At 40.1% G+C, this 21211-nt stretch overlaps 1 protein-coding gene across 1 annotated transcript in view; it reads left to right on the top strand.

Annotated features, from left to right (window-relative positions):
- Window positions 1-1131: 1131 nt before the first annotated feature.
- The window catches only part of CERS3 (ceramide synthase 3), a 123527-nt gene continuing 103447 nt past the window's right edge, over window positions 1132-21211 (top strand). The window contains exon 1 of the mRNA XM_004271678.3: window positions 1132-1288. The gene's annotated coding sequence lies outside the window, so the exon portion shown is untranslated. The remainder of the gene's footprint in view (window positions 1289-21211) is intronic.

Raw genomic sequence — 21211 nt, 5'->3', positions numbered from 1 at the left:
GTCTGGGTAGAGAAAAACAGCCTAGGAGAACTGAGTGAGCAAGTGTTGAGTGAAAGGGCCTTGACCAGGCTTCCTTCTTTGAACTGAATTCATTAGAGAAATTTGAGAAACTATGGAGTTTCAAAGAACTTGAAACTGGCGTTTCCCCTTCTCCGTCTCTAGTCAGCTTTTAATTTGCTCTTAGCTATTAAGCTGATAGAAGAAAAAAGCTGTCTTTCAGCAGTTGAAGTCAGCCAATGAGAAGAGCTTCGAATCAGGCATTCAGAGGAGGCAGCACCTTCTGCCCAGACCTCCTGGGAGGCAAGGTTCAGCTTATAAGACGGACAGGAATAAACTTGTTGAAGTTTTCTTGTCAAAGCACCTTTAAATAATCCACGCCTGCAGCAGTTTCATCTTCAGGCAAGAGAAAGTGAAAATGGCCCCAAAAGGTGCAACATCTCAAATAAACACTATAAAATGAGGGACACTTGCCTTTAAAGTTGAAGTGTCTCAAGCAGACAAACAACATTTATATTGTGCTACTAATAGATTTGTCTTTCCTTGTCTGTGATGATTGTTCTTTGAGACACAAATAAAAACAAAGCGAATCGCATCCAACTATTCTAAAAAGAAAAGATGATCTGATTTTTTTTCTTTTTTTGGTCATTTTATGGTTCAAAAAAGGGTTTTCTTTTTCAATTGCTAGGAAACAGGTGGAAAAGTTGCATTTCTGAGACTGATGCTCCTTGGTAATGAGTTTTGTGGTGTAGTGCTGGTGGTAGTGATTTAGTTAGCAAAAAGCCCTGCCTGTGTTCCAGGCTTCTGGAGAGTACTACGGCTGTCAGACTAGCTCAGAGGATAGTGCAGGGCTGTCAGCAGTGTTGCAGGTCTCTTTCTGCCACATAAACCCCTTCCTTTTAATACAAACAGCAAGACTATCCTGTTCAGTAGTTGACTAATGACTGTGTGCACTGAAATGCAATGATGATGAAGCAGTTGATGCATTTGTGACTCGGTGTCCCACTGAATTCCAGTTTTCTCCTCTCCATGTGGTCAAACAGGAAACAACATTGCATCAGGAAAGAATCTGAAGGTGCCATCCAGTAGCTGTGCCTCACGTCACTGACTGCCCTCAGTCAGAAATCTTGACCTGCAACTTTAGAGGGTGGGTCTCTGAAAGAATTTCAGAGCTTACACAGAGCTGAGGTGTGTTGCTCTCTGATGAGAACAAAGCTGGCTGGAGCACTGAGAGTCTGGCTCTGTCTCTTCACAACCAAGGGGCATCTTTGTGGACTGAAGTTTCAGAAAGGTAGGCATCATCTTGTGGATGTTGTTACTATTTGAGAAACTTCAAAACCAAGTTGGCCTTGGCTCTGTGTGTGTGTGTGTGTGTGTGTGAGAGAGAGAGAGAGAGAGAGAGAGAGAGAGACAGAGAGACAGAGAGAGAGAGAGAGAGAGAGAGAGAAATGATGAAAATGTTTGTTTTTGGCCTGATTGTGGGAGAGATACAGAAAAGAGAGCTTTGAAGCCATTTGCTTGATGAGTTTTACTACAGAAGTCTTTAGTAGTGGAGAGTAAATGTTGAATTCAAACTTCTAACTTGTATTACTTGCTCTTTGGCGAGTTTAAACTGATTCACTGAAGGGACAGGAAGAATTGTTCAGAGAGTGAAATCACATGAGGCTGAACGCTCAATCGGCATAGCTTGGTTTATTTGGAAAGCCTTGACTCAAGCTGAAATGCAAAGGGTGACCGAGGATCTCCAGGCAGCATAGCAAAAGCCATTTCAGAATGTCTTAAATTTGGAACAAGGCAGAATTTGCTCATCTCACAGTAAGAAGGTTTTCTAAGCTGGTTCTGTCTTAAGGGAGATAGTCTAAATGTCATGTCCAGAAGACATTAGGTGATTAATTCTAAAACTGCCAGCTTTGTGAAGAAAAACGAAACAAAAACAAAACTTTATTTTTTCTAACCCATGTTTAGTGAAGATGTTCTTTTAAGCAATTTTATTTCCTGAAAAGCCTTACACAGAGCAAAGGAAAGAAACCTTTGGGACTCACCAGATGATGAATATTAATTTATTCATTAATCTATAATGTCCAAGGTCCTTCTCTACCATGAGTGAGGATTCAGACTTTAAACACCTTTCATTCCTCTCCCCTACAAGCCTTTTTTAAAAAGGGGGTTTCCACTTAAAATTTCATCAATAGGATTGCTGGACAAAGGGACAAATTCTTGAAGGGGAAAATAGGCATATGTTCATGCTGACAGTAATTGTATAGTCTTCCCATTAAAAATATTCTGTCTTTTCTAAAAGCAATCAAATTTATATAAGTCTGAAGATAATTCTGGGTTAGCAATAGTCTGCACTTATTGGGTTCTTGCTGTATGTATATGCATTTCCCATTTAATTCAGTGAGGCAAGACTCATCTTATGCAGTTTTCAGATAAGGATATTTAGGCTCAGTGAGATTTTAGCAGTATAATAGGGAAGTGAGAAAGCCAGAACTCTGTTGCCTTCCTACACACAGATATATATATACAATCATATATATATATGATTGGAGCCTTCTATTCTCCTATTGTATTCCATCAGCCCTTTACAGAGTCCTTGTCACCTGGAGGTGTTTCTGAATCCAAAATAATATGCAAATATGTTAATTTGGTGTCATAGCAAGATCAAGAGCCAATCTATAATTTGCTTCTACTCTTGGGGTGAAGGCATGATGAAGTGGACTGAACATGGGCTAGAAAGGCAGACAGACCTAGATTTGAATAGCTCCTTCCTGGTTACTAATTATGTGACCTAGGCAAGTCAGTGAAATTCTTCAAACCTCACTTTCCTTATTTATAAGCTATTTATTATAACGTCCATCACATGGCATTGTTTGTTATAAGGAATAGAGAGACAAGTTATGCAGTGTGTCATCTGCATGACTGAAAAATGGTAGGCTTTCGATAAATAGTAGTCATTTCTCCAATTATTTGTTGATGCTTTGTCATGCTAGATCCTGTTCTGGGCATGGGGGTATCAGCAGTGAACAATGGAGGCAAGAACCTGCCTTCATGGAGCTGCCTGGTGCTTGTTTATTATAACATCGTGTGATTGACTTTCTTTGAATATCACGTTATAATTATTGAGATCCTTTATAGTGGTTACCATCCAGCTTTGACATAGCCTCTGAAACAGGGTAGTGAAAGTCCTGTGCCAAGATTCCCCTAAAGCATAGTAAAATCAGGCAAAAAGCAAGAACATCAGATACTTGTTTTACAAAAGTCAGTTTGTTGTGCTAATCATTTCAGAGTTAGAGGTCAGGAAAGATGTGTTCTTATGCACACATTCACACATACATACACACACACACACACACACACACACAGAGTTCATCTGAGTTTTCCTGGGCTCCCAAAGCCATAGCAGAAACCTTGTTGGCAGGATGCATGTGGGAGGAGGGTCTGGCTCCAAGAACTCATGGAACAGAGTATAGTGTGGCAACCATTCATTTGCTTTGGGCCCCAGGCCATCTACTCAGGAGCCTTGGGCTTTCCAAGGCCTTCATAGTGTGAATTTAGGGATGCAATACAAAGCTTGAACTGGAGATAATATACCTTTATAAAGACAGATTCAGGACAAGAGTGATTGATTTATTTACTGGCTAAAAGCCTGGAGTTAAGTAAGCCAGTTGGCATCAGGAATGGCATTTCGGCATCTGTCCCTAACTTTGAATCCCAATGAACTGCAGATCATAGCAGAGAGATAGGAGAGGAACACAGGGAAGCTCCCTCTGGAATCAAATGCAATTGTATTCTTCCTTTTCCTGGAGACACCTGCGCACACAATACCACTGACCTTATTGGTCTTACACATCGTGAGTTTGTTTTTATTTAGCTGGAAGACCCAGAATGATTGAAGAAACCTTTGTGTCATCCCAGACAGACCAGACAATTGGCACTCTGAAAGAAGACTTTCTTAAGTGGCAGGACTTACTTTCCTAAGCCCAGTGCAACAATCAGTCTCATCATTTTATGGGCCATACTATATATTGCCTTAAGATTGTGTCTTATAGCAAGGATTTTAAATGATGAAAATATAAACTAAGTTAAAAGCCTAATTAGAATAAATTAGGGCTTAGGTATAAAAACATCAAACAGCACGTGGATGGAGAGATTAAGAACCTTTGACCTTGGGACTTCCCTGGTGGTCCAGAGGGTGAGATTCCACACTCCCAAGGCAGGGGGCCTGGGTTCAATCCCTGATTGGAGAACTAGATCCCGCATGCATGCCACAACCAAGAAGTCTGCAAGTCTCAACGAAGAGCCCGCATGCTGCAACTAAGACTCAGCACAGCCAAAATAAATAAATATTTTTTTAAAAAAGAACCTTTGACCTTATACAACACTGTAACAGCCTAAACTTTCCCCAGGAATTTCTGTGGATAGGGGACAGACATTCCATTGTAAATGGACTTCAGCAATCACTGTATTTTTGAAACAGTTAAATTATTTCCAAATTTCATTATTATCAGACCTTAAAGTCTGAGGAAGCCCATTAACAAGTAGAAGAGGGCTGTGTGAGAGGGAGTTTGACCTTGAGACACATTTCCCCTTTCCCAAGTAGGAGGATTTAAAATTTCTCAGGCAGGGAATGTTTACATGCTGCTCAAATATAAAGTTAAAGGGTTTTGGTTCATTTAAAAAACCATTTCCTCTTTTTTTTTTTTTTGCCAACCTGGTTGCTGGAAAGTCTGTGGAGGGTATCTGTACAGCGTTCTAAGGAGTGTGAACTGAACAGACCAGAGGCCTTACTCATAGCTGGCATTCGGTTTACAGAAGTTCCAATTCAATGAAAACTTTCCTTTTTTTTTCCCCTGAATTTTATCTTCAGGAAATACCAGGAAACTAATACATTTAACCAAAATTTCCAAATTTCTCTGCTCAGTATTGGTACACACAAACACACACCACACAGACACACAGATGCACATACACACACACACGACATAGACACAGATACACACAGACATACACATACACACACTACACAGACACACACACACGTTCGTGTGCATGTGCACAATATAAAAACAAAATCAAAAGATACATACTTTTTGCATGTGTGCAGCAACGGTTTAGTTCTCCTGTCATAGATTGTGCTGCCTTCTTCCATCCTGTAGCTCTGCCTTCTGAAACATGTGACGTGTGGTCACTGGGCCTGGAGAAGGGAGAAATGGAAGCAGTTTTCTAGCTTTTTTTAAAACTCAGATATAATTGACATACTGGCTTCAGGTGTTGTTACATAATAATTAAATATTTGTATATATTGTGAAATAATCACCAAACATAATTCTCGTTAATGGGAAAACTGTAAAATTCACAGCTAATGCATATATTTAGGTTATATGAAGAGATAAAATATTACATTAAGGGACTTGAAATAATTTTTATTTATATTTCCATGTTCTTAAATGAAGTGATTAGGGAGGAAAAAGCATATGCCACAATCCATTTGTTCTTTATAGAGTACTTGTGTTCAAGAACAAGTCTTATTTCTTTTATTTATTTATTTTTTAATTTTATTTTTTTGCGGTACGTGGGCCTCTCACTGTTGTGGCCTCTCCCGTTGCGGAGCACAGGCTCCGGACGCGCAGGCTCAGCAGCCATGGCTTACGGGCATAGCCGCTCCGTGGCATGTGGGATCTTCCCGGACCAGGGCACGAACCCGTGTCCCCTGCATCGGCAGGCGGATTCTCAACCACTGCGCCACCAGGGAAGCCCTATTTGTTTTATTTTGATTCATTTGCCAGACATACTTTAGCAGGTAGTCAATAAATACTTGTTGGTTAGATTGATCCTGACACAGGCTGAAGAATAATTATTTCAAGATTCAAGCAAAAATTCTGAGAGCATTTTCTTCAATAATGAAGATGACTTGACATCATTTAATAACTAAATTGGCTTCAATTTCTTCCCTTCAAATTTTGTTTTCTTGCTTGCCATCTGATTAAAAATGTAAAATATGCTGATGCTGAGCAAATCTCAAACTGCGCAGATGCGCAATTTTCATTTGTGATGTTCCCACAGGCTCACTGTCACTTCTGACCTTGGGTCAGCGTTACAGGGCTTATAATGAGCTCCTCCTGTTCCATTAGCTGTAACTGACTTTCCCTGACTTGTTTCCAATGGAAATACACTTTCTGTGGAATGCTGGTCTACAACCAATTGTGGAAGAGAAAACGTCAGAGCATTACTAGATGATGACTGTAAAATAATATTCAAGTTGGATTTTCCTAAGTAATTGTTTCACAGATTACACTATTGCAGTGGTTGTCAAACCTCTTTTAATGATCACTGATGGTAAATACTTTTAGATCTCAACTCAGAACACACACACACATTAACTGGAATAAAAGTTTCACAAAACAATACTTGATATGTATTGATGTTTTCTCTTCTATTCCATTCCACTCTATAAAATTTCTGGTCATGATCTACTAATTAATTTTGTAGCTGGTAGTGGTTCTCCATACTGGCTGAAAGTAAGAATCAACTAGGAAACTTTAAAAAAAATACTAAAGCCAAAGGCACAACAGACCAATAAAATGGACTAGAAATTCCAGAAATAAACCTCCACTTTACATATTGGACACGTTTACTCCAATACATATTGGACCCTTGATTTATGACAGTATTGATAATATAAGGAAAGAATGACCATTTGAATATCCATATGGAAAAAAATTAACCTTGTTTCTAACCTCAAAATATATAGAGACCTAAATGTTAGTATGGATGTGACAGGTAAAATAATATAACTTCTGGATCTGTACTGTTCCATGCAGTAGAAATTGAATATCATGATTCTCTTGTTCACATTCAGAGCATCTTTTTCTTTTTGGTTAACCTTAAGACATTTATAATTAAATTTCACTGACATGAATGACACAGGGGAACTTGAATCCTCTCTTACAGCATGTGGAGCCAGCAACCTGCCCTGCGGGTCAACCCAACCCCAGTTCCACCACTTTCATCTAGGTTCACATGTGGTCCTGCTTTACAGAATCAGACTAGTCATTCATGGTAGCACTAATGGCAACTGTATGTTTTGGCAGAAAAAAATCTGAGGAAATACCCAATAAGTCTTAGTTTAGAGAAGAAGATTTTAAAAAGAAGGCTTAGAAACCCATAGACCCCAGATCAAGATCAATAGAGGAGTAGCCAGCAGATCACATGGCACATGTTGGACTTCCCCCGACCAGGGAAACGGGAGTTGGCTCTGTGCCTGACATGACACTGACCTGGTACCTTGCTTGGTACGTGTCAGCATGGTGTTTTCTCTGATTCACAACAGCTAATGGCAGAAATCAGAGACAAATGAAAATCATATAAATATATATTGGACAGAAATTTAAGGATGCCCTTTTGAAAAGAATGTATATTTGAAAAGTCTGGAAACCTAGGGAAATTTTTATTTTAAAATATGTTACATTTTCGTATAATATACCCAGAATGTTTTTTCTTCCAGATACTTTTGCAGTCAAAAGATCCCTAATTTTTTATAAAATAAAATAAATAAAATATATTTATTTATTTGGCTGTGCTGGGTCTTAGTTGCGTCACGTGGGATCTTCGTTGCAGCATTCAGGATCTAGTTCCCTGACTAGGGATTGAACCTGGGCCCCCTGCATTGGGCTCACGGAGTCTTAACCACTGGACCACCGGGGAAATCCCAAAAGATGCCTAAATTTAAAGCCATGGATTTAATCATTAATCTCCCCCAAAAGTATAATTAATAAATGAAATATTTTCTCTATGTTGCAGACTTTGCAGATACCCTATATGTCTCTCTATGTCTCTGTCTGTCTCGGTGTCTCTGTCTTTCCCCCTATCTACTTAAAATCTGGGTGTTATGCATTTTTTTTTTTCTTTAAGGGGCTTCTTGCATTAGATAGAGCTAGATAGGAATGACTAGTTCTTTTCAGTTTTGAGATCTTGTGAGTTACTTACTCTTGGTGAGTAAATAGCAAGAGCTAGTGGCCATGGACAGAGGGAGAGGCTGGGCTGAGAAAGGGAGATGACCCATCCCTGTTTGCTCAGAGGAGGAAACAGTGACTATCCCAGCAGGTGCCCAATTTCCTAATCTCATGCCAGCACTTCTTGCCAGGGGGAAATCTCCCCTTTTATTTATTTATTTATTTATTAATGATTTCTGAGTTAAAGAAGGAAACTGTTGGGAACGTGTAATTGAGATTATTTTTCTGTACTCCTTCACTGCTTCCCTGCCCTCTGCTCTAGGTTCTCACACCCACTGCACCTCACCCTCATCTGAAGATTATGGGAATCTTTGTCATCTTGTTCTTTTCTAAGGGATGTTTCCTTCTGCAGTGGCAGCAGGAAACACTTCATAAGCATATATTTTAAATATTAAAATTGGAGGCTTTCTTCATCAGTTCTCTAATAACACCAAGTCCTTCCCTAAAAGTAACTTGCTTCCTCTTTATCGGTGAGTGAGACAGATGTTCCAGATTCCTTCTTGATCAAGGTGTGGCTCTGTACCCTTCTATAGATTTCACTCTCTTTCATAAGAGATTCCTTTGGTGACACTGCCCCTGAAGACTACCGTGTTGTAAGAAATCCTGCTGACACTGAGGAAATGAATTACCCTGTCAAGGAAATGGATTATCCCTCAGAAAAGCTGCTCTGCCACCAACACTTGGTCGGGTAACCTCAATACTGATCAGGGTATTATAGGAAATTAGTGAATGACGGCTGGCTGTTATGCCACTTGGAAATCCATAGTGCCATTGATGAGGAAATGTAAATAGTGACCACAGTACCAACACTTGCAGCTTACTGGGCACTTACTATACACCGAGCGTTACAAAGTGATTTAGACACATGACCTCATTTCATCCTGACCTAGAGTTTACAAACATAAAAATCATTATATCTGTTTTACAGATGAGGTCATATAGCTGGAAAGGGGTAGGATGGGCATTCAGATTCCCAAACATCTATTCTTGACAAGCCAATAGGCCTTGGGTTCCTACGCGTCCTGTCCTGAAATTCTATCCCAGTGTGTTGTGGGGGGAAGGTCTGGGCATCCCCCCAGGTGAGTCTGATCATTGGGAAGGTTGGAACTAGGTGACTCTATGCAGCACAGCCTCTCCAGGACTTGTCTCTGGACTTTCTGTTTAGCAGAGTTTTTGCCCATTATGTGGGCGTCCTTTACTGAAAGAAGAATATGAAACCAGTTATCTTTTCCCAGTAGTGAAAGATGTGGAAATAGTGGCGGGAAGGCAGCTGTGAAGGAGCAGATGTCCCATTCCTCTCCCTTGGAGAATCTTTTTAAACTTAGCATTTAATCTTATTATTTAAACCAGCCTGACATGGGATTCTTGCCCCTACCCAATAAAGTCAGGATAATAAGATAGTATCATTACATAACACTGATTCTGTACTTTACTGTATTCAGGTAAAGTACATACATACCTAATCACTCTAATCCACAGCAGGTCTTTGCAGTAGGTAGAATTAGCACCATTTAATTCAGACGAAGATTCAGAGATTGAGTTGTCCAAGACCTAGCTATTGACAGGTCTGGCCCTTGAACGGGCTGTCTGACTCCAGGGCCAAGGTTCTTTCTTTTTCAGGTGTTTGAAAGACAGTGAGCTACTTGAGGCAGTGTATGTAGCACTGCATTCTTTTTAAAAAATTCTTAAATTGCAGGCTTGCGATTTGTATGGTGGTCTTCCTGACCTGAGGCTAAGTGAGTGGGGAGCTTCTGCAGAACCTGCCACAGTGCACAGGAGGGCTTTGCACCCAGGCAATCCTCCAGTTTCTCCAGTGGGAAAACCTGAGACAGAATCAGGGCCTGACCTCGGGTTCCTCTGTGAGTCACTAGCAGCAGCGAGGTTCTCAACTCCCTTGCTTTTGCCTGCATCAGTCCCTTGTGCCTGAGACTAATAACAGTATAATTTATGAAGCAAGATGTGTGACTCACCAGGCAAGGGAGGAGAGCTTGCAAGGAAGGACGCGGCGGAGAGGAGCAACATATTTAACAGCAACTGGAAAGGAAATGCTGACATGATGGTAATTGGGTTAAAATTTCTTTACATTGCAACACCATTGCGTGGTTACCCAGCTGTTAATTTATATTTTAGACTTCTAAAGTTAACTAAAAAGGGGGGCGGGAACAGGGGGAAGAGGGGAAGGGAATTCCACCTTTGAAGGCAGAATTATCAAATCTATGTAACTTTTTCATAGATTTCTTCTCAATCATCTTGAACCCCTTTTCTTTGAACCCCAGGATTTGCATTCTTCTAAAACATATCCATTGTGTAACTTTGCTTTACACCCTTCTGATTTCAGTCTTACCTGTTTTTCTGCAACCTCCTATCCATGTTACCAGTCTAAATAAACTTCCTCAGTCACTTACCTCTCTTGTTCCTGAGCTGGCCTTTGGCAATCTTTGTCAATTAATGACCAGGACAGAGATGAACCAGAGATCCGATAAAGGTGAAGAGGCATCCAGGAGAATTACTTTTTGGTGAATACTCCCTCCTTAAATGGCTTTTTCTGCATTATCTTTATTATCTCCAGAATCTAAAGTCAGTTTATAGATAGGTCACAAGAGCCTGTCTTCCTGTTGACCAAGGAAGCACATTTTAAATTTTCAGTTACCTGTTTGTGTGTGTAAAAAGGCTGTGATAAGTTTTACGTAGGTAGCAAACTTGCCTTACTTCAAATCATCTATTACTTTTTGTATATGAAACATTAACTTAAAAAGTTAGCCTCTTAAAATATATTAATGTGAAATAAATCACCTTAATAACACCTTTTAGTATGGGAAGCTGGGTGCATACTGGGAAAACAATAATTTAAAATCTTAAATATTCAGAGTTTTACTGTTCTAGCATATCAATTATTTTTTCATGTTTCTTTCTAGTTTTTGTCTTTACACACACGCTCACACACATATATGTGTATGATTAAAATAGTATATTATACGAGATCATATACTGTCATATGATCATAGTATAGATATAATTTTGAATTTTCTTTTTTAAACGTGTCATAACACTTTTCATGTTTATAAATTTTACAATTTTAGCATTAATTGATTATTATTAGAGTTAACATTTCAAAATGTACTTAAACATTCCATATTTTAAAAATCCATTATTTACTAGTACTGAAGTGTTACTTATTAACTATAGTTTAAAAAGTTTTCTTTCCAGTTTACATGTATTTCTAGGTAGGCAGGAACATTTTGGTGACTCCTAAAATTTATTATCCGATTCCAAAAGGGTAGTATCATTTACGTTGCCACCAGTAACATAGGAATGTACATTTATATGTAAATGATATATATGAGACATTTATAGCATAGTTAGCACTGAGTATTATTTTTAAATAATGTCTTCTAATTTAATAGGTGTAAATTATAGAATTTTATGACCTGGAAGTTCATTTAGTTGCTCTCTTTAGAAGGGCAACCTGGTATTTGATAGCTTGACTCCAATTTACGTTTAACAGGCATGTAATACAGTGATTTACAAATATTTACTCACTTTGTTATTTAAACAACCTCATCAGGGTGGTACAATTATTATTTCCATTTTGTAGATGGGGAAACTGACATTAAGTTAGTTGTCCAAGGGCACATAGCTAGTTAAGTGTCAGAACCCAGGCAGTCTGGCTCCAGAGTCCATGTGCTTGACGACTGTGTTATACTGGCTCCCTTAATATCTATTTAGCATTTACTGTTTGTACGCTTTCCGTATGCCAAGTTATGGGTGCTATTGTGAGTAAAACAATTTTAGCCCCTGACCTCATGGATCTGGAAGTCTGGAGAGGGAACCAGACTTTAATCAAATCAACATACATATAATTACAAATTTGATACATGTTATGAAGAAAAAGAATGGAGTGATGGTAGCATCTAACAGGAATATTTCTTTTAGCTATAAGAGTGATGGGGGTGCAGGGGTCATGGAAAGTCTTGGTGAAGATCTTAGAGATACTTAAATTGAGACTTGAAGGATAAGGAGGAGAGAGTAGGGTGAAGATGGGTGAAAAGAGCATTCTAGGCAGAAGGAATAGTCTATGCATATGCCCTGAGGCAGGAAAGGACTTTCCCTTCTGCTCTAAGGGTCATAAAGCTGACCGGCTTGCTTGTGGGATCACAAAGTGAGGGGAAGGGGATGCACAAGTGAGCCTGGAAAAGCAGACAGGGGTCCAGTGGTCCAGGGCTATGCCACAAGCTTCTCACTCACAGAAGAGTGCACACAGGGGGAGGAAGGTGAGCGCTGCCTCCAGACACAGCTGGAGTTTGTTTTGGGCAATAAGCCTCAGGCAGAGCCATCCCCAGGTGGGGTTTCTTCTGCACACAACAGCAAATGGTGACCCTGCCTGTGCTTTTCTAGGAATTAAAACTTCACTGGCTCATTATTTGAGTTAGGAAGGGGATATTTAAGTTAGGAACCTAGATCAAGGCATATTGTGAAGTCTTATTATAGAGCCAAGAGAAACATGGCCTGAAGAGAACAGCACCAGGGGAGAGCCTTCGCTTGAGGGAGAACATGACCCCGTACAGATGCCAAGTGCCTTGTTGGCATTTTAGGGGTTTATTAGTTTTGCTGGAAATTTTTCCATAATGTGTACTAACAGTGAAAGAGTATTGTTCTAGTAGAAAGTGATAGCTGGCTCATGGGGACATTAACCTATGCTTTGGAATCAGTGGAAGCAAAAAGGCAGAAGCACATCTTCCTAAAATCTCAAGTCAACTTTTACTCTATAAGCAAACTCTATATACAGTATTAGAAGGGGAAAATGAGAAGGCCCTTTCTTCTAATTTCAATTTCAGAGGGCTTTTTGATTTGCTCCATATAACTTAAGCTTTTGTTAATTAGTGTTAGAGTAAGCACATAAAGTTTGTTGGACTTTTCCATCAAGTCAATCAGGATTAGAGAATGAAGGATTGGCCAGTAGGAAGAACTCTAAAGAGTATAGGAATCACAGCTATAGGAAGCAGTCACGACCCCTGGGGCGGAGATACAGTACACAAGGAAGAGGCCTCCAGGGCTGATGTGCAGACCCTGATGAAGAGGGCACAGAGGGGTCGCTATGGAAAACCAGCAGAACTGGCTGGCTATGGAACTAGCCCTCAGAAACTTGCGGGAAATCTGCCCTCTAGGGTGCTGTTCATCGGGAGGTGTCTCGCTGGAGACACTCTGGCCACAAAACTCCCCAGGAAGGTGCTGGTGGATTCTGCTGGCTGATGGGGGCTGCTGGAGGCTTCACTGGGAGTGCACCAGAGCCAAAAGCGAAACTTCTTCCTCCTGCAGTATCTCTCCACTACTCCCTACTTGGAAAGGTCCTGGGCCAGCTGGCAAAGGAAGTAGGTAAAGGGACCAAAGGGACCAGACTTATTTCACAGAGCAGGCAAACAGGGTCAAAATCTAATGACTTACATGAAATAGAAGTTTATTTCTCTTGTACATAACAGTTCAGATATGGGTGGACCAGGGCTAATGTGCTAATTGGCTTCAAAAATTGCTCCAGTTCTGTCATCCCCATTTCCAGCTGTCAGGAAGGAAGACAGAGAGAAGCCAGGACATGCAGCTTGGTCTTTAGGGAGATTACCCAAATCAGTTCCTACTCCTGTGTCATTGACCCAGACATGGTCACGCATGGCCGCACCTAGCCGTGATAGAGGGAGGTTGGGAAATGTTGCCTCGTGTGGCAGGGTAGCCACATGCCAGGTTAAACTGGGGGTGGGGGGGTGGTGTCTGTAACTAAAAGGCAGAATCAATGGATACTTAGGACATCCCGACACCCCTCAACGGCATCTTTGAGGCAATACCATGTTTCTGCTACACATCTTCTGAAATTTTCTTTTTCATTTCTAAATCTGTTCTGAATTTCTTGAGGCTTTAAATTGGTATAATTGTAAAATTCAATATGAGGGAATTAAAATTGTTTTTATCTTGTTGTAAGTTAATTACTTCTTTACATAAAGTATAGGGTTTTTTTTTTTCCTTCTCTTCAGTTTTCTAAAGTTATAAGCCCAGGCATTTATTATATTTTTATAAACTAACTTAGTCATAATAAATATCCTTCAGAGTTAAGTTGCTCTGTCATTTGCATTGTCTTATCCATTTGAAATGGCACAACTCAAAATGCTTTCAGAATTGGAAGTTACAGCTGGCTCAGTCCTTACACTGTTCACAGGAAGCAAGTAGCTGCTCATGTTTTCTTTTGTGTTTTATCTTAAAGGCATAAACCAGTTCTTTTGGTTGAGTTAGTAGAGTTAAGGTAGACTAAAGTTAGATAAACATGTTTACCTGACCTCCTACACCAAATTTTAAAAATTGTTCTCCAGCTAACGAAAATGAAGTTGTACATAGTTATCAATAAATTAGATATAATTTCTGGCCATAGTGTCATGCCTTTATTGTTCAAAACTCCATTCCAGCCTCAGTAAACCCTCCATCAGTTCATTCAGCAAGCACTTGTATAGTGTCTACTGTGTGGCAAACTTTGGGTATACAGTAGTGTATGAGCCACGCAAAGTCCTTGCTCTTCTGGAGCTGACTTTCTCTTCACCAGAGAACCCTGGCCCCTCTGTAATCCAGCTGGTCACCCAGTCACAAAAACGCTCACCAACTCTCATATCCTCCAACCATAATAATACTCAGAAATTGTGAATACTGATTCAAGAGTGTCTCTCACTGCATTGCTCAGGAATATGCCTTTACTTCAATTTAACTTGTTTTCCTAACTTCCCATTTCTCATCACCGTCCTCTATCTGAGAGAGATTTTCTGTTCTGTTCTTGTCACTCCCCTCCGTCCAAGAGATATGTTCTGTAGAGTTATCTTCTAAACTGATGTGATGTTTACAGTAGGGATTAGATGGATAGTTACCAGAAGCTGTCCAAAGACTCAGCCTGACTTGGAGTTCTTACCTCAGCAATAGTTAGAGTACCACATTTTTTCAGTACTTTACAAAAATGTTGCTTCAAATAGTGATAAACTTGTAACCCAGATAATTTTATTTCTTCAAGTACTAAGGTCAGATTTAATGGTGTGTGTCTGAGAAAGTGGCTCAACAGGCTTCCTTCACCCTGATGGGTTCTGTATCCATGAGGTCAGAAAATAATGAGTCATAAAAACCTACATTCATTAGATTGTCTTCCTGCAAACTACTGGCAGCTGGAGTTGAAAATAGGGTTTAAAATTTCCACAGTATTAGTGGGAAAACACAGCTGGGCTATGATGCCACCTCCATTACTGAACTTCCCCAAAGTAAAAAGAAATAACTGCAGGTACTTTTCTTGTAAATATTTCCTATTTTTAAAAATAGCTTCAGATTCTTTTATATAAATAAAAATTGTAGTTCCTTCAGATTTTTTTTATGTTAAGTAGGAATTTCAGTACTTAGAGAATGTACGAAGGATGGGAAAAAATGGAGTTTGAGTAGCTGATGAGAAAAAAGGGACTGAGAATGGCCAAGGAGTAAATGAATACGTTTGCTTCTGAGAGAACACTAAGCAGAGACTGAAAAGTTGTCAATATGGTTGGCAATTTTCAGTTGCCAGAAAGGCCTAGAGTTCAGCCAAATGAATCAAGATGAGATATGGGCTATGAGTTTGATGTGGGAGTCAGTGAGCTTCTCAGAGTGTTCAAAAGTGACTGAGTCACAGGCAGGGCTCCTGAATGACAGATTTATTGTTGCAAATGCTCAGGATTTTTTTTTTTTTTTAGAGCAGTAACTTGTGGGGTTTTAAAAACACAGGTATCTCTCCATCTCAATATTTTCTAATTCTCTTTCCATCTGAGGATTGTTTAAATATCACAATAGTTAGTTAACACAGCATACAGGTACTGTTCCACTCACTGTGGGAATGTTTGTCATTCACCAGGCATCTTTTTAAGGCTGAGTCAGGGAAGCCAGCAGCCTCTGTTACACTGAACAACCAAAAAACCCTTAAGTAGTGACTGAGTGCCACTGTCGCATTTGAAATGTAGGCGGAACAGGAGCAAAAATGGGAGAGAAAGAAAGAAAAGGGGACCAACAAGTGCCCATTGTGGGCAAGATGAGATCGAAGGCTAACCAGAGGGAGAAACTGACAGATGCTACAGGCTGCCAGTCCCTCCTCAGTTACTCAAGGGAGTTCCTGCTTCCCCATTTAAACTTTAGAAGGAAATCCTAAGAACAGGCACTTCTGCTAAATTTAAGGTTCAGACAGCTGAATTGGAGCTGTCTGTTTCTCCTGAAGGAGAGTGGGGAAAATGCTAGGTGTATCAGTCAGTGCTCTTGATTGTAAGCAATGGAATCCACCTCTTTCTTACTACCTTAAACAAAAGGCTTCACTGAAAGTGACTCACAGCACCAGGTCTGATGGACCAGGCCTGGACCACAGTAGAAACCAAGAGACTAAGGTGATCAGGAAAGCCAGGAAGCTGAGAGATGACAACTGTGTTCTCAGCAGCAGCAGCCTAGGCAGAATGCCATCTGCTGCTGATGCAGCTCGTCCCGGTCTGGTCCAGATTCAAAGTCCTGAGTAAAGCCTCCATTTTGCCAACCCCAGGCCATCCCAGGTCAACTGCTAGCAGATGGAAAATTGTCCATCTTGGCTTTCACAGTGGGAAAGACATGGTACCAACTCTACACACATTGCTGATTTCCTCTGCTACTAGGAGGGCTGAAAGCTGGGCTACCTCTAGAACAGCACGTCCTGTACACTAGAGTCAGGGAAAGATGACTGTAAAGGATGCCAGAGGTCCTGGAACAGGCTTGTGGCCTTAAGACAGCTACTGAGAGGCTAAGAGAATGTGACTTGCTTCTTGCTACTAGAATGAAATGGCAGAAAAGAGGAGGAGAGTGCCAGTCCCAGTTCTCTCTCTGCTTAGCCCTGGATCTCGTCTTGAGAGCAAGTATGGTAGAGAGGCTGGCTGGAGGGTTAGCCTGGATGAGTAAAGCCCACTGCCCAGAGCTAGACTGTTGACCTGAACACTCTATACCGAAGTCTGTCATCTGAGAGAGCCATTTCTCCTTCAGAGGAGTTAGTCTGTTTTTACTTTTTAAAGCATGAAATTTTTATTTTCTCCCAGAAAGCCATTAACTTCAAAATCATGCTGAAGTCTGAATCTGGATATAGTCTTTCCTTCACTATTTATTTTTCTGGGTTCATGAACACAATCTTTTTTTTTTTTTTTTGGCTGCACCACACAGCTTGTGGGATCTTAGTTCCTTGACCAGGGAGCAAACACGCGTCCTTGGTGGTGAAAGTGCGGAGCACTAACCACTGCACTGCCTGGGAATTTCCCGTGGACACAACCTTGACTCAGGTGAATTTGGGAGGTAAAACTCAAGACCCTTAAATGAGATGATAGGAAGCTTTAGCATGAAGTTCAGGCTGAGTCATGGATTAAAAGATATAAAAGTTAAAGGAGGATGAAGCTGAGAAGGAGACTTTTATTTATTTATTTTATTAAAAAAAATTTTTTAACATCTTTATTGGAGTATAATTGATTTGCAATGGTGTGTTAGTTTCTGCTTTATAACAAAGTGAATCAGCTATACATACACATATATCCCCATATCCCCTCCCTCTTGCGTCTCCCTCCTACCCTCCCTATCCCACCCCTCTAGGTGGTCACAAAGCACCGAGTTGATCTCCCTGTACTATGTGGCTGCTTCCCACTAGCTATCTATTTTACATTTGGTAGTATATATAAGTCAGAAGGAGACTTTAACTTTTTTTATTTTAGATATAACTCACATACCATAGAATTCACCCAAAGTGTGCAATTTAATGTTTTTTTTAGTATATTCACAGAGTTGTGCAACCAGCACCACATTCAATTTATGAACATTTTCATCACCCCCAAAAGAAACCCTGTACCCATTAGCAGCCACTCCCCACTTCCCCCCACACCCCCGTGTACACCCTAAGGAACTACTAAACTACTGTTTGTCTCCCTATATTTGCCTATTCTGAACATTTCACATGACTGGAATTATACAATATGTGCCTTTTCTGCCTGGCTTCTTTTACTTAGCATGTTTTCAAGAGCCATCCATGTCGTAGCATGAATCCTTTCAATTCTCTTGAGTATATACCTAGGAGTAGAATTGCTGGGTCATATGATAACTCCGTGTTTAACATTTCAAGGAACTGCGGACTATTTTCCACAACAGCTGCACCATTTTACTTTCCCTCAAGCAATATATGAGGGTTCCAATTTCTCCACATCCTGCCAACATTGTTATCTTTTTGATTATAGCCATCTTAGTGGGTATAATGAAGGATATCTCTGGGTTTGTTTCTTATTTGCATTCCCCTCATGGTTAATGATGTTGAGCATTTTTCCATGTGCCTATTGGCCATTTGTATATCTTCTTTGATGAAATGTCTATTCAAGATCCTTTGCCCATTTTTAAATTGGGTTATTTGTCCTTTTATTATTGAGTTCTAAGTGTTCTTCATATATTCTAAGTACAAGTCCCTTATCAGATATATAATTTTCAAATATTTCCTCCCATTCGATGGATTGTCTGTTTTTTTTTTAACATCTTTATTGGAGTATAATTGCTTTACAATGGTGTGTTAGTTTCTGCTTTATAACAAAGTGAATGAGTTATACATATGTTCCCATATCTCTTCCCTCTAGCGTCTCCCTCCCTCCCACGCTCCCTATCCCACCCCTCTAGGTGGTCACAAAGCACCGAGCTGATCTCCCTGTGCTATGCGGCTGCTTCCCACTAGCTATCTATTTTACGTTTGGTAGTGTATATATGTCCATGCCACTCTCTCACTTTGTCACAGCTTACCCTTCCCCCTCCCCATATCCTCAAGTCCATTCTCTAGTAGGTCTGTGTCTTTATTCCCTTCTTGCCCCTAGGTTCTTCATGACCTTTTTTTTTTTTTCTTAGCTTCCATATATATGTGTTAGCATACGATATTTGTTTTTCTCTTTCTGACTTACTTCACTCTGTATGACAGACTCTAGGTCCATCCATCTCACTACAAATAACTCAATTTATTTCTTTTTATGGCTGAGTAATATTCCATTGTATATATGTGCCACATCTTCTTTATCCATTCATCTGTCGATGGACACTTAGGTTGCTTCCATGTCCTGGCTATTGTAAATAGAGCTGCAATGAACATTTTGGTACATGACTCTTTTTGAATTATGGTTTTCTCAGGGTATATGCCCAGTAGTGGGATTGCTGGGTCGTATGGTAGTTCTATTTTTAGTTTTTTAAGGGACCTCCATACTGTTCTCCATAGTGGCTGTATCAATTTACATTCCCAACAACAGTGCAAGAGGGTTCCCTTTTCTCCACACTCTGTATATGGATTGTCTTTTAACTTTCTTGATGGTATCCATTGAAACACAAAATGTGTTAATTTTGATGAAGTCCGATTTATCTATTTTTTATTTTGTTGTTTGTGCTTTGGGTGTCATATGCAAGAAGGCTTTGCTTAACCCCAGGTGTTGAAGATTTACTCCTATATAATATTCTAAGAGTGTTATTATTTTAGCCCTTATATTTAGATCTGTGCTTCATTTTGAGTTAATTTTTGTATGTCCTGTGAAGAAGAGATTCTTAACTCTTTTGAAGCAGCAGTAATTGATGTTTGGTGGCAGCACATGAAGAAAGAGGAAATAGTGTAGATTTTTTTTCTCAATTTGAACTACATATACCTGGGGGCCACCCTTAACTTCTGAGTTCTTTCTCTCTCCCCATATATGTTTTTGGTTGTTTGATATTAAAGTTATTAGGCTTTCAACAAATCTTTTTTCATTGCTTGCATATTATTTAGCGTGGCAAGCCCTATATAACCATTGTAAGCTGTTTATTTAGTTATATTTCACACTGGACAAAATAATCTTTACTGCCTGGAGTTACATTTTAGGAGTGAGCAAACTATTTTGTATAATGATTATTATAATAGTATCAAAACTAACTCACTGCCATTGCTATTTGTTCCCTGAGTCATAGTCTATTAAATTTGGAGCTAATATAGTAATGAACATGCTAAGGCAAACTTTTAGGAAGAAATAGACCTCCCCTTGCAGGAGTAGGTCGTTCTGATGCAGTGAGGGACACAGGCACGGTACAAGGTTTGTCCGTTACAGGAGAGACTCCCGTGACCTGGGCTCATTTCTAAGATCTGTAGGAATTTTGAATTTTAGCTGTAGTCTCACTCAAAGAATTGTGCCTGCTCTTGTTCTGACCCAATCCGGCTGTGCACTTCAATGCAGATTTCCTCTCTTAATTCCCTCTTTGGTTAGTTATGTCAGATGGCCCAGGCAGCCAGGCTGGAATCCTCAGCTCCCTTGCCAAAGTGTGTTAATTCTTCCTTCCTAACAACTCTTTCATCAGTTCTCACTGTCTCCTCCCTAGTCCAAATCCAGGTCAGTCCTGGCTCAGTTGTAAGCTCCCTGAAGTCTAGGATCATCCCTTTCCTTTCTGTAGACCCAAAGACTGATAGGAAGTATTCAGTAAATATTTCCTGATGATCTTTATTCCACCATATTTGCACAATTTTGCGACTGTATTAATGCTACTTACCCTCCTCCAGGGTAGAAGTTACAGTAAAATGATTAATACATGAAAAAGAAGGCAGCCCCTCTCCTTCTCCACACAAGGCTTGCAGGTGTGGGTGTGACCAGTTTCCTGCTACTTTGCACGCACGTGTCTCTGAGCAGCAGATGAGAAATGAAATAAAGTAGGGAATATCTCACCATGGTTAGTTATTTGGTTTTGGTATGGATTTTTCTGAAGCATATTGAGGCCACACTCTGGAATTCTTCTTCATCTGAAATCAGAAATCTGTAATGCTGATACTCCACTCTGATCCTCATCTCTGATTGAGTCTTTCCGCTCTCTTGGGTCCCACTTCCAACAGACTTGTTCTTTGGCCTCTGGTCCCTTGAGTTTTGTATTTTTTTCCCTCCTTCTCATTTCTTTCTTGGCCTCTCTTTATTCTCTACCCAGTTTAGATCTCACGTGTAATCTCATAAATGGCGTGATCAGCAGGTTCAGCTGCCTGATACCACTGCTCTCTGCAGCTTCCAATTTCTGACCATATTTAGTGCTTCAAACTCCTAATTGCTCTTCAGTCTTCCTGTGTCCTGAAATGTACTCCATATTGCTGCCAGAGAGCAGCCATGTGTGTGCCTGGCCGAGGGTTCTGGAGGCTGAACCCAGAT

The sequence above is a fragment of the Orcinus orca genome, chromosome 2, assembly GCF_937001465.1.
Source record: "Orcinus orca chromosome 2, mOrcOrc1.1, whole genome shotgun sequence".
NCBI classification, from domain to species: Eukaryota; Metazoa; Chordata; class Mammalia; order Artiodactyla; family Delphinidae; genus Orcinus; species Orcinus orca.
The sequence above is the reverse complement of the archived record's forward strand: the minus strand, read 5'-3'. Positions and strand labels throughout refer to the sequence as shown.